Here is a 13,569-nt window from a genome sequence, read left to right as displayed (position 1 = left end):
TCTTTACCGATGTGGATGCCCTTTATTTCTTTCTCTGGTCTGATTGCTCTGGCTAGGACTTCCGGTACTATGTTGAAGAGAAGTGGTGAGAGTGGGTATCTTTGTCTTGGGCATCTGTTTTTCTGTGTTTCCAGGATTTGCTTCAAGATTTAGAGCTCCTTCAACTGTTCCCTGTTGAGCGTTATATTGGCTGTGGGTTTGTCATAGATGGTTTTTATTACATTAAAGTATGTCCCTTGTATGCCAATTTTGCTGAGAGTTTTAATTGTAAAGTGATGCTAGATTTTGTCGAATGCTTTTTCTGCATCTATTGAGATGATCATCTGATTTTTGTTTTTAATTCTGTTTATGTAGTGTATCACATTTATTGACTTGCATTTGTGAAACCATCCCTGCATCCTTGGTATGAAACCCACTGGATCATGGTGGATTATCTTTTTGATATGTTGTTGGATTTGGTTAGCTAGTATTTTGTTAAGGATTTTACCATCTATGTTCATCAAGGATATCAGTCTGTAGTTTTCTTTTTTGGTTATGTCCTCTCCTGGTTTTGGTATTAGGGTGACGCTGGCTTTGTAGAATGAATTAGGGAGGGTTCCTTCTTTCTCTATGTTGTGGAATAGTGTCAAAAGGATTGGTTCTTTGAATGTCTGGTAGAATTCTGCTGTGAATCCATCTGGTCCTGGACTTTTTCTGTTGGTAATTTATCAACCTCGCTGTTTGTTATTGGTCTGTTAAGGGTATCTAATGCTTCCTGATTTAAACTAGAAGAAATGTATTTTTCCAGGAATTTGTCCATCTCTTCTGTTTTCTAGTTTATGTGTGTAAATATGTTCATAGTAACCTTGAAGGTCTTTTGTATTTCAGTAGTATCACTTGTAATATCTCCTGTTTTGTTTGTTAGTGAGGTTATTTGGATTTTCTCTCTTTTTTTTTCTTGGTTAATCTTGTTAATGGTCTGTCAATTTTATTTTTCTTTTCGAAGAACCAGCTTTTTGTTTCATTTATCTTTTGTGGGTTTTTTTGTTTTGTTTTAATTTCATTTAGTTCTGCTCTGATCTTGGTTATTTCCTTTCTTTTGCTGGGTTTGAGTTTGGTTTCTTCTTGTTTCTCTAGTTCCTTGAGGTATGACTTTACAGTGTCAGTTTGTGCTCTTTCAGTCTTTCTGATGTAGGCATTTAGGGCTATGAATTTTCCTCTTGTCACCACCTTTGCTGTATCCCAGAGGTTTTGATAAGTTGTATCATTATGGTCATTCAGTTCAAAAAAATTTTAATTTCCATTTTGATTTCATTTATGACCCAGTGATCATTCAGGAGTAGGTTATTTAATTTCCATGTATTTGCATGGTTTTGAACGTTCCTCTTGAAGCTGATTTCCAGTTTTATTCCACTGTGGTCTGAGAGAGGGCTTGATATAATTTCAGTTTTCTTAAATTTATTGAGACTTGTTTTATGGCCTTTCATATGCTCTACCTTAGAGAAAGTTCCATGCACTGTTGAATAGAATGTGTATTCTGTGGTTATTGGATGAAATATTCTGTATATATCTGTTAAGTCCATTTGTTTCAATGTATAGTTTAAATCCATTGTTTCTTTGCTGACTTTCTGTCTTGATGACTTGTCTAAGTGCTGTCAGTGGAGTACTGAAGTCCCCCACTATTACTGTGTTGCTGTCATCTCATTTCTTAGGTCTATTAGTAATTGCTTTATAAATTTGGGAGCTCCAGTGTTAGGTGCATATATGTTTAGGATTGTGATATTTTCCTGTTGGACAAGGCCTTTTACCATTATATAATGTCCCTCTTTGTCTCTTTTAACTGCTGTTGCTTTAAAGTTTGTTTTGTCTGATATATCTACCCCTGTTTGCTTTTGGTGTCCATTTGCATGAAATGCCTTTTTCCACCCCTTTACTTTAAGTTTATGGGAGTCCTTGTTTGTTAGGTGAGTCTCCTGAAGGCAGCAAATGGTTGGCTTGTGAGTTCTTATCCATTCTACTGTTCTGTAAGTTTTAAGTGGAGCATTTAGACCATTTACATTCAGTGTTAGTATTGAAATGTGAGGCACTATTTCATTCATCGTGCTCTTTGTTGCTGGTGTACTTTGGGTTTTTTTTTTTTTTTTGGTTTTTGTTTTTGCTTTTTTAACTTCTATTTTTGCTTTATAGGTTCTGTGTGATTTCTGTTTTGTTGTGTTTCCAGGAATTGCTTTCAAGATTTAGAGCTCTTTCAGCAGCTCTTGCAGTGGTGGCTTGCTAATGGTATATTCTCTCAGCATTTGTTTGTCTGAGAAAGACCATGCCTTTTCTTCATATATGATGCTTAGTTTTGCTGGATACAAAATTCTTGGCTGATAATTGTTTTGTTTGAGGAGGCTGAAGATGGGTCCCCAATCCCTTCTGGCTTATAGGGTTTCTGCTGAGAAATCTGCTGTTAATCTGATAGGTTTTCCTTTATAGCTTACCTGGTGCTTCTGTCTCACAGTTCTAAAGATTCTTTCCTTCATCTTAAGTTTGGATAACCTGATGACAATGTGCCTAGCCGATGATCTTTTTGTGATGAATTTCCTGGGTATTCTTTTCACTTCTTGTATTTGGATGTCTAGGTCTCCAGCAAGGCTGGGAAAGTTTTCCTCAGTTATTCACCCAAATGTGTTTTCCAAGCTGTTAGAATTCTCTTCTTCCTCAAGAACACCAATTATTTTTAGGTTTGGTCATTTAACATAACCCCAGGCTTCTTGGAGGCTTTGTTCATTTTTTCTTATTCGTTTTCCTTTGTCTTTGTTCGATTGGGTTCATTCAAAGACCTTGTCTTCGAGCTCTGAATTTCTTTCTACTACTTGTTCAATTCTATCGCTGAGACTTTCCAGAGCATTTTGCATTTCTAAAAGTGTATCCAAAGTTCCCTGAATTTTTGATTGTTTTTTTCTTTAAGTTATATATTTCTTTGAATATTTCTCCCTTCACTTTTTGTATCATTTTTTGGATTTCCTTGCATTGGCCTTTGCCTTTCTCTGGTCCCTCCCTGATTGGCTTAATAACTAACCTTCTAAATTCTTTTTCAGATAAATCAGGAATTTCTTCTTGGTTTGGATCCATTACTGGTGAACTAGCGTGATTTTTTGGGAGTGTTGAAGAGTTTCATTTTGTCATACTACCAGTTGGTTTTCTAGTTTCTTCTCATTTGGGTAGGCTTTGTCAGAAGGAAGGTCTAGGGCTGAAGGCTATTGTTCAAATTCTTTTGTCCCACAGGGTGTTACCTTGATATAGTACTCTCCCCCTTTTCCTATAGATGTGGCTTTCTGTGAGCTGAACTGCAGTGATTGTTGTCTCTCTTCTGGGTCTAGCCACCCAGTGAGTCTACCCAGCTCTGGGCTGGTGCTGGGGGTTGTCTGCACAGAGTCCTATGATGTGAACTGTCTATGGGTCTCTCAGCTTTGGATACCAGCACCTGTTCTGGTCTAATTGCAGTTTTGGACCGTGAATTTTAAATCATTATAACTAGGCTCAAACACATCTTTATCAATCAAAATAGGAACCATTACAATCAACACATTTTTGCCAACGAGAAGTTTGTTTATTCCTGTAGCATAAAAATCCATGCCTTGGGATTTGACAAACTCTTAGAAAGCATTTTCTGCATCCTGCTCATTGTGGAAGTGTTTTCCCTGCAAAATATTTTTGAGATGCTTGAAGAAGTGATAGCCAGTTGGCCAGAGGTCTAGTGAATATGGTAGATGAGGCAAAACTTTGTAGCCCAATTCCTTCAACTTTTTGTGTTGGCTGTGCAGCATGCAGTCAGACGTTGTCATGGAGAAGAATTGGGTCCTTTCTGTTAACCAACGCTGGTTTTAGGCAGTAGAGTTTTTGGTGCATCTCATTGATTTACTGAGCATACTTCTCAGATGTAATGATTTTGCTAGGATTCAAAAAGCTGTAGTGGACCAGATCAGCAGCAGACCACTGAACAGTGACCATGACCTTTTTTTTGGTGCAGGTTTGGCTTTGAGAAGTACTATGGAACTTCTTCTCGGTGCAACCACTGAGCTGGCCATCGCCAGTTATCATATAAAATCCACTTTTCATTGCATGTCACAATTTGATCAAGAAATGGTTCATGTTGTTGCATAGAATAAGAGAATACAACACTTCAAAACAATGATTTTTTTTTCACTTAGTTCACGAGGCACCCACTTATCAAGCTTTTTTCTTTCCAATTTGCTTCAAATGCTGAATGACCATAGAATGGTTGACATTAAGTTTTGGGGCAACTTCTCATGCAGTTGTAAGAGGATCAACCTCAATGATTGCTCTCAATTGGTCATTGTCAACTTCTTGTGGCTGGCTACTACGCTCCTCATCTTCAAGGCTCTCGTCTCCTTTGTAAAACTTCTTGAACGATCACTGCACTGTACGTTCATTAGCAGTTCCTGGGCCAAATATGTTGCTGATGTTGTGAGTTGTCTCCACTGCTTTACAACCCATTTTTGAACTCGAATAAGAAAATCACTCAAATTTGCTTTTTGTCTAACATCATTTCCATAGTCAAAAATAAATATAAAATAAACATCAAGTAATAAGTCATTTGCAAAACAAATACATAAAGTGATAAATGTGCATTAAAATGATGTATAATATAACCACATTTATTTAAGAATGTATTCCAATATCAAACAGCAAATTTCCACCATGCAAAAACTGCAATTACTTTTGCACCAGCCTATATCACCTGAGCTAATCATATCCTGAGTTGGCCATCATATAGGTACTAAATGTGTCATGTCTCACAACCCCGACCCATAAGAGGCTTCATCATGGCCTCTGCTATCTGAACCAACAGAGGATAATCCAAGTTTACCAGTCAAAGAAGCTGTATGGGAAAGACGTGTTCAACCAAGGAGGCCCAGTAGGCCACGGTGGGCCATTACAATGGCACTGATTCCATTTTCTGGCCTTCCCACAATGTCAACTTCTGTACCTATTGGACTCTTGGGAAAAATAATTTGGCTGCTTCTGCCCAAGAGTTTTTACAGTAAAGCTGCTGTTTCTGGGCAAATACATAAATAACATCAAGACAGAAAACCCAGGTAAGTTGGAATTGGCAGAGTCCTGTGACCTCAAAGAGCCCCAGCTCTACTTTGTAGCTTGTGGTGACCCATGCTTTTTCTGAGTGCATCTGCATTATCATAATGGTTGTTTGGTAGGAGTAGGGTGGGGCCAAATCATCCAGGCAACTCAGTCTCTGGACCACTGCCAACCAGCCAGCTGGCCAGCTGCATCCAGGTCTTGAGACATGGAGCTGTGCCGGGGATTTTAGTCCTATGCAAAGTCACCTAAGGTGAAGTCAGATGATTCAGCTCTTTTCTTGGCTGCATTTCTCAAAGCCTTTTACATAGGCATGTGCCTCTGTCAACATTCTTCCTTCCAAGAGTTTGTGCAGGCCCATCTGGAAGCCCACCACTTCATGACCAGTGATATGGGCATACACATTTTCCCATCCTGTTCAGGCTCCCTGGGTCCTGGGCTTCCAAATCAGCAAATGCACCCAGCAGACTGTTTAAATGAACTGTCATCCCTGTCACTCTGCTCAGAATGGGAACCTCTCCCTGCTTGACTGGAGACGCATGGGTGTTCCAAGATTTGGCACAAAACCTTGTAAAATGAGGCCAAGTTTCTCTCCCTTTGACTTTATATATTCTATTTGGACACCCTCCTCTGTCCCCCACCGACCCCCCCCCCCCAATGGAATACTGCTGAGGAGACCATCTGCCACAAATGCCCATACCCAGTGATCAAAATATTTTAGCTTCTTTCCCAGCTTGGTGTCAGCGACAAAATATGTGAGGCTTGCAAACTGGCCTTTCAGTATTTAAGCCTCTTTAAAAGCCAGGTGACATTGCCATCCTATTTGGCTCTGTTAGCCATCACCAGAAGACATGATGTTTTATGGTGAATTTCTCCTCATCAGATGAAAACCAAGTCTAAATATGAAAGGATTTGAGAAGAGGCACAGCTGTGGTCTTGTGCTCTGCCATATTATTTCAGAAAGATGAAAACTAAACAAATGACAAATAATGGCCCTGGCAAGCCCAGAGACTGGGAGGATCTTGGATGTCAGGGAGAGACACCAGCTTTAGAAAGCTAACACCTGTTCTCAGATGGTCATGCATCACACTCATACCCACATAATATTATGCCTGGGGACCCAACAGCAAATAGGCTGCTCTCATTCCTGACAAAGCAAGACACACATAAAAGTCTTTCTGCTCTTCTCCGTTGCCAGTGAAGGCCAAAGGATAAAGTCAAGATAATCTCTAACTGAGCTCCTCTTCAATGTGGCTGTCTTACTTTAAATATCTAGTTTCGAAAAAGAACGGCCATCTTGAACTTTGACCCCAACAACTGGCCATAAGGGTAATGAAACAGCTATGACAGACCCTAATTGACAGTGAAATGAATTCTAGCCAGTAACATATTAGGCTTTTCCAGGGCCCTCTCATTTAATCATAAGAACGGTCCCTCAATGATGGGCTTCAAATAACATAATTTTGACAATAAGAAAACCTATACAGCAACAACTCAAACAATATTTACTACACAACCTCTGCACCAAACCCTAAGAGGTATTAAGTTCAACATTTTCTGTCTGTTTTACAGAGAGATTTTTGATGTGTAAACCATCATTTATGCTGTCGTTGATTCTTTTCCAATGACCTTTTTTAGAGTAGTGGCAGTATAGCTCTCTCACTACAGCAGTCTCCAGCACCACTCCTGGACAGGCCTCATAAAGCTGGCCTTTCACATTAACCGATCACCTTATTATGGGAGTAAATCAAAGCAGTTAAGCCCAGGCTTCCTGGGAGTTGAAGGTCAAATGGGGAGAGTCAACCTTATTCTGACAAAAAGCTCTGTAAAGAAATTCTTTCAGACCTTTTTCCTTGCATCCACTTGCTTTCATAATATATGTATGTACTATAACCATGCAGTATATAGTACATACTTTCATGTATGTACCATAACCATGTGTCTCAGATTTCCTGGGTCACTTTTCATCTAGCATGGAAGAAGTATTGAGAGCCGCGTCGTATGTCAGGCCATACTTCCTAATGCTTAGACCAGAAAATATGATTACCCTATCAGTAGTTGAATGTGCGTGCCAACATATACATTTTATGAAAGTAAATGCGAGGCTTACCACACTTACAACAAACTCTTGGAATTCAGTTTCAACAGCTTCCACATTTCCCAAACAACTGCCAAAGATTTATGACACATAAGAAACACTACTAGTTATCTACTTTTTAGAGTTTTCATGAGAATTAAATTTGTTCATGTACAGATCTTAGCTGCAGTCCTCCAGAAAGATGATCTGGAAACAAAGATTATGTTAAGAATAATTTATGTGGGATTCCCAGCCTAAGGTGGAGACAGTGAGGGTAGAAGGGAAATGGAGGTACAATGAAATGCACTGTGATGTGTTCTATGCTGGTTACTTAACAAGCAGCTAAGAAGACAGTGCATTGCTCAGCAGGTGTTCTTTCCACACACAGGACTTCAATGGTATTTTTGTGGGAGGGTTGCAAAGAGTTGCTGTATCTCAAAGCAGCCCACAAAAGATAGAAAGGAAGAGAACGTATCTGTCTGGCTCCTTTTTGCCTCTGAATTCCAGTGGCCAGTGTTCACTTTGCAGAGAGCTAACTCCTTTCTACTACCAATAGCATCATCTGGTCCCTTGGCAGGCACTTTGAAAGCTAGATTCCATGCCTTGGCCCAGTCTCAAAATGGAGAGGTAGAAGATGTAAGTTGAATGTTGAAGGACAAGGATGTGGTTGGGGAAATCTGAGAAGCCACTGAAGAATTGTACCCTCCCCATTGTACCTTACCATGCAGTATGCAAAGAACTCAGAACAGAGCCTAGCACAGGGGGAAGACCATGCAAGTGCCTTCATCAGTGTTCACAGCTCCCTGAGAGTAAACCATGAAGGGATGAGAGTGGTGTTTCATTCAGAAAACAAGCTCCAAACAGAAAATCAATTGTGCTGGTAATAAAAGAAAATAAAAATTGAGATTTAGGAAAATGACTCCTTCTTGATTAGTAAAAAAGAAATGTTGGATAAGCTAAAAAGAAGAACATAGAAACCAGCAGCTGCCCAACTCCATGAAAGGAAAGAGTCCAACACATACTGCATGTGGAAATAAGAAAAAGTTTCTGATAAAACCTTATCAGTACCTGCTCCTCCCTCATGGCAGTGTGCTGCAGTGATGTCAGAGAAGTCTATAGCTGGGAGCAAGGAGAAGAGGAAGGAAATTGGCAAGATGGCCAAAAGAAAGGGTGGGGAGGAATGGTATAAAGAAGGGAGGAATTCGACATCTTTCAAACAATCACATGAGAAAAGCCATGAAGCTAAACAGCTGAAATAAATATCCTCCCCAAATTATATGTCTTATTAGAAGACTGCTGGAAAATATTTTAGGCTGAATGTGGAAAATATAGAGGATTCACAACTCTTTGAGGATGAAGGTGGGGGTAGATGAAATATTTACTCACAGATCAATGCACAGCTCTTGGAACAATACTGGAATATACTAATGCTATGGAAATACTTTCTACTAGTATCAACTATTACAATTACCTTACTCTTTCTTTACTTAATAAAAAAATTTCTTCCTTAACCCAAACCAAAAGTACCTGTATTCAAGCTCACAGCATCTTAAAGAAGCAAAAATGTTCTATATGGTGATCAGTCAACTAACATTCACATGTAGGGAAATTTGGCAGTATCTATCAAAATAAGTGCAATTATGCTATGACCCAAGCAATTCTGTTTCTAGGAATGTACCCAATGGAAATGTTTTTTCACAAATGAATGAAATAACCTATGTAGAAAGTTATTTATTGTAACCTTTCTGTAATAACAAATGTTCAAAAGAATATCTAAATGTTTATTAATAGCTGGTTAAACAAATGTGTCCACAGAATGGAGTATTTATTTGGTAGCCATGAAAAGAATAAGGAACTACTCTTCCTAATTATAAGGAAAGTTCCAAGATATATGGTCCAATAAAGTGAAAAACTCAAAATATAGCACAGCATGTATAGAAGGCAATCATTTGTGAATAAAAAGGGAATACATGTGAGGGTGTGTGTGTGTGTGTAAGCGTGTATGTGTAAGTGTGTGTGTGTATATATTGTATAAAATAGCTCTGGAAGAATCCATAAGAAAACTAATATCTTTGTCTACTGGGAGAAGGATTGACTGACAGAAAGAAAAGGTGGGGAGGGAGGGAGATGTTTCCCTATGTACTTTTTCTTATATACTTTTGAATGTCTTTGGGCCATGTAAATGTACTATTCATTTAAATAAAATAAAATGGAAGCGGCTTATCTTCTTTATTTTTAAAGAATTGAAATAGAATGTGCTTACGATGGCCTCTCCTCATATGAGAGTCTGTTTCTGGAGAGTTCTGAGTGTGGCCAAGGAAACCCGTGATTGCCCGCGGAAATTAGTGGCTGTATGAGGCATCTGAGACATGCCAGGAATGGTGTCAGCAAAAGAGGGAAGACATATTTTATAAGACAGATAAAAACTTTATTGGCCTAGAAATAGTTTCAGATCAATGTCCAAGTTGGGTGTAGGCCACCACCAATCAATCACACCAGATAAGACATTTGACCACCTTATCTGAGGTAAAAAGTTGAGAACCCTCATCATCATATTCACGGCAGAAGTTTATGAAACTCATAAAATGTGATAATAACTAGTCTTACTGCAAAATGGAAATAATAATAGAGATGCCACGGTTTACTTAGACAAGTATCTTCATTCTGAGGCTGCCTTCTCTTATACTAGCACCACAGGGCAAGAGTCACAAGTAGACACTGATGTCCCAACTCAGCCCCTAGGTGACTGGGCCAGTCACTTAAAGTTCCTCATCCCAGCTCTCCTCTTTTGTTCAGTTGAGCTTCCGGGAGCATGAAGGAAAAGCATACTGGTAATTATCAAAGAATCAGCCACAGAAGTATTGGATGTTCTTCCCATTAAACAAACTGAAAAATCAAGCTTCCCCCTACCATCATCTCTGTTAGAGGGTCAGGTGGGTACATTTTATTAATAATTAATAGAAAGGGTATTGGGCAGAGACACCAAAAGCAAAGGGCCTATCTTTGTCCTGATATTGCCACAGACTCATTAGCTGATCCCAGCAAATCACCTATTCTCCCGGATTTTAAGTTCTTTATCTGGAAAGTGAGGAAATCAGACCACACAAAATTTCTGCCCATCTCAAAAATTTACTTCTTTGAGATATTTTTATTTATTCAGTCAAGCATTATTTACGGAGGGCCTATGTTCACCGCACTGTTGCTCCATACATCTCAACTCAAAATCACTTCGCAGTCAAAGGCAATTCAATTAATAGGAAATTTAAATGTAAATATTTGAGTTTACCTTTTTGTAGTTCTTTTAAGACCTGAGCACCACATAAATGAGATAAAATTGACACTGAAAGAATATCAACTACTCCATCATACAGAGAAACAAAACTTGTTTTTGGAATACATATGTTATTATTATTACTATTTTGTATGCTCATTGACTGCTCATGCTCATTCGAAATGTCTTAAAAGATGTGCTCTGCCTTCATTTTGACAAAGAGCCTCTCTCACCCCTGTGTCCAATTTGTCAGGCTGAGAAGGCTGTGCCTTGCTTTCTTATTTCATTAAGTAAAAGCCCCACAGGTGACATGAGAGGCCTGTTCTGGAGTCATTCATCTCTCATAAGGACAAAGCTCTGGTATGCGCACAAGAGGAGATGGGGCAGCCACGTGGTTGCTAGGCATATCAAAAGTCACCAAGTGTTTTATAGCTTTTAGCAGCTTTTTACCCATCCTATTCCAAGACATCTTTTGTGGCTTTAAACTTATAGCATAAACAATGTCAACAGAAAAATTACAGAAGAAAAAAAAATACAAAACTTAGAGCGTAAAAAGGAACAATATCTCCAGTATACAAAAAGCACTAGATATTGATAACAAAAAGACAGAAACAGGATATGAACAATTAGCACAATAGGAGCAGTAGGTGGTCAATACATGTGTGAAAATGTGCTGGACTTTGCTTTTGGAGACTGCGCAACAGCCCTTCCATTGATTAAATAACGTTTACCCACCTGACAACACAGTGTGGGACAAATGGAAGGGAGAAGCTTGGTTTTGCAGTTTGTTGAATGGGAAGAACATCCTATGCTTCTGTGGTCAACTCTTTGATAATTACTGGTATGCTCCTCCTTGATTCTCCCAGAAGCTCAACTGAACAAAAGGAAAGCTGGCCTGAGGGAAGTTAAGTGACTAGCCCCGTCAATTAGGGACTGAGTTGTGACTTCAGGATCTAGGGTGGAAAATGCGATTAAAGGGGGAATAAATGTGTGTGTGTGTGTGTGTGTGTGTGTGTGTGTGTGTGTGTGTGTGTGTGTGGTATAAAATAATTCTGGAAGAATCCATAAGAAAACTAGTATCCTTGTCTACTGGGAGAAGAATTGACTGACAAGAAGAAAAGGTGGGGAGGAAGATTTTTCCCTATGTACTTTCCTTCACTACTTTCGAATGTCTCTAGGCCATGGGCCATGGAAATATACTATTAATTTAAATACAATAAAATGGAAGCGACTTAACTTGCTTATTTTAAAAGAATTGAAGTAGGATGTGCTTACAACTGCCTCTCCTCATATAGAGTCTGTTTCTGGAGAGTTGTGAGTCTGGCCAAGGAAACCCGAGATTGCTCATGGAAATTAGTGTCTGTAAAAGGTCAATAAATATATGAAAAGATACTGAACTTCACTAGAAGAGAAATGCAAACTGAAAGTAAAAGGAGATCCCATTTTTAATGGACAGGTTGGCAAAATCATTAAAAGTGTGATAAATTCAGTCTTGATTGAGGAAAAGGAGAAACAGACACTCTTCAATTCTGATGAGAATGTGAATTGCTGTAAGCCATTTTGGAAAATTTTCTTGTAATATCTATCAAAAGTAAAGAAACTCTTACTTTGACCTACTCATGTCATTTTTTCTTACATAACCTATATATATATGCATAATATATATAAGCTGGTACACAAATGTATATGAAAAGTATGTTAATTACAACATAAATTTTTTCTAGCAGAAAAAAACTAAATTGGCTGAAAAAATAGAGTAGTTTGAACAAACAATGGTATATTATCATGAAATACTATAGAGTCATTAAAATAATACATTATTTTTGAAAATTACTAAGAAGATTTAAATGTTCTCATCACATAACAATAAGTATGTGAGGTAATGCATATGCTAATTAGCTCACTTTAGCTATTCCACAATAGATGTTCATATACATATTTCAAACAACTTGTTTTACACAATAAATATATTCAATTTTTTATGTCAATTAAATAAATAGAAAACTTTCACATATTAAAAAAATACATTATTGGCCAGGAAGACAGTCCATAACAATATTTTAAGTGAAAAAGAAGTGAATTGCAGAGTGATGTGTTTGGTATAATTCAATATTTATAAAAGCAAAAAATAGCCAAAATTATACATGTGCATATATGTTCTAATAAACATACAGATGTGTAGCATGAAGAGAAGTATTCAAAGATGCACACGAGGCTGTTAACATCATTATCTACTAGAAGCTGATGGATTGTGGCCATAAACAACAGGAGTGCAGGGTAAGAGACGATAGGGAAAAATTCTTAATTATTTTTCTTTCTATGTATTTACATTATACTTTTGGTTACAGGAATCATGGGTTACTCTTGAAATGTTTAAAGGAAATTTGGCAGTGAAGTCGGAGAAAGCAAGAAGAATGTGAGGTGAAAATAGTCTGCAGACAGAAGGGAAGCACACACTAGGCCTCATGTACACTGCCTTCCCATACAAGATCAGCCAACACCCAGGTACTAAACACAAAAGAATATGGAGCAGACAGTTTTGTCTAACTCTGTATGTATAATATGTACAAATGATCTCCAGAGTGTCTGCATCTTATTTAATAAAAGACAGAATTTCTTTCCTCCTGAAAATTTTGAATAGAAAAAACATCAATTTACAATGTTTCGACTTAAAATTGATCTTTCAACTCGCAGTGATTTTTTAACTTTACCGTGGTGTGAAAGTGAAATGCATTCAGTAGAAACTGTACTTGGAATACCCACATAACCATTCTGTTTTTCACTTTCAGTACAGTATACAATAAATTACACAAAATATTCAACACTTTATTATAAAATGGGCTTTGTGTTAGATGTTTTTCCCCAACTGTAGGTTAATGCAAGTGTTCTGAATGCATTTAAGGCAGGCTAGGCTAAGCTATGATGTTCGGTAGGTTAGATGTATTAAATGCATTTTCCACTTAAGGTATTTTCAAATTATGATAGGTTTATCAGGATGGAACCGCACCCTAAGCCGAGGACTGTCTGTACATCTAAATCTCTTTAGGTAGCCACTATCATGACTCCTCGCTCCACCTACAAATGTAACTGACATCTGTAAAGGGCTTTGCAGTTATGAACCACTTTCTTTACAGCCCTG

This window comes from Gorilla gorilla, chromosome 3, assembly GCF_029281585.2.
Source record: "Gorilla gorilla gorilla isolate KB3781 chromosome 3, NHGRI_mGorGor1-v2.1_pri, whole genome shotgun sequence".
Lineage (NCBI taxonomy): Eukaryota > Metazoa > Chordata > Mammalia > Primates > Hominidae > Gorilla > Gorilla gorilla.
The sequence above is the reverse complement of the archived record's forward strand: the minus strand, read 5'-3'. Positions refer to the sequence as shown.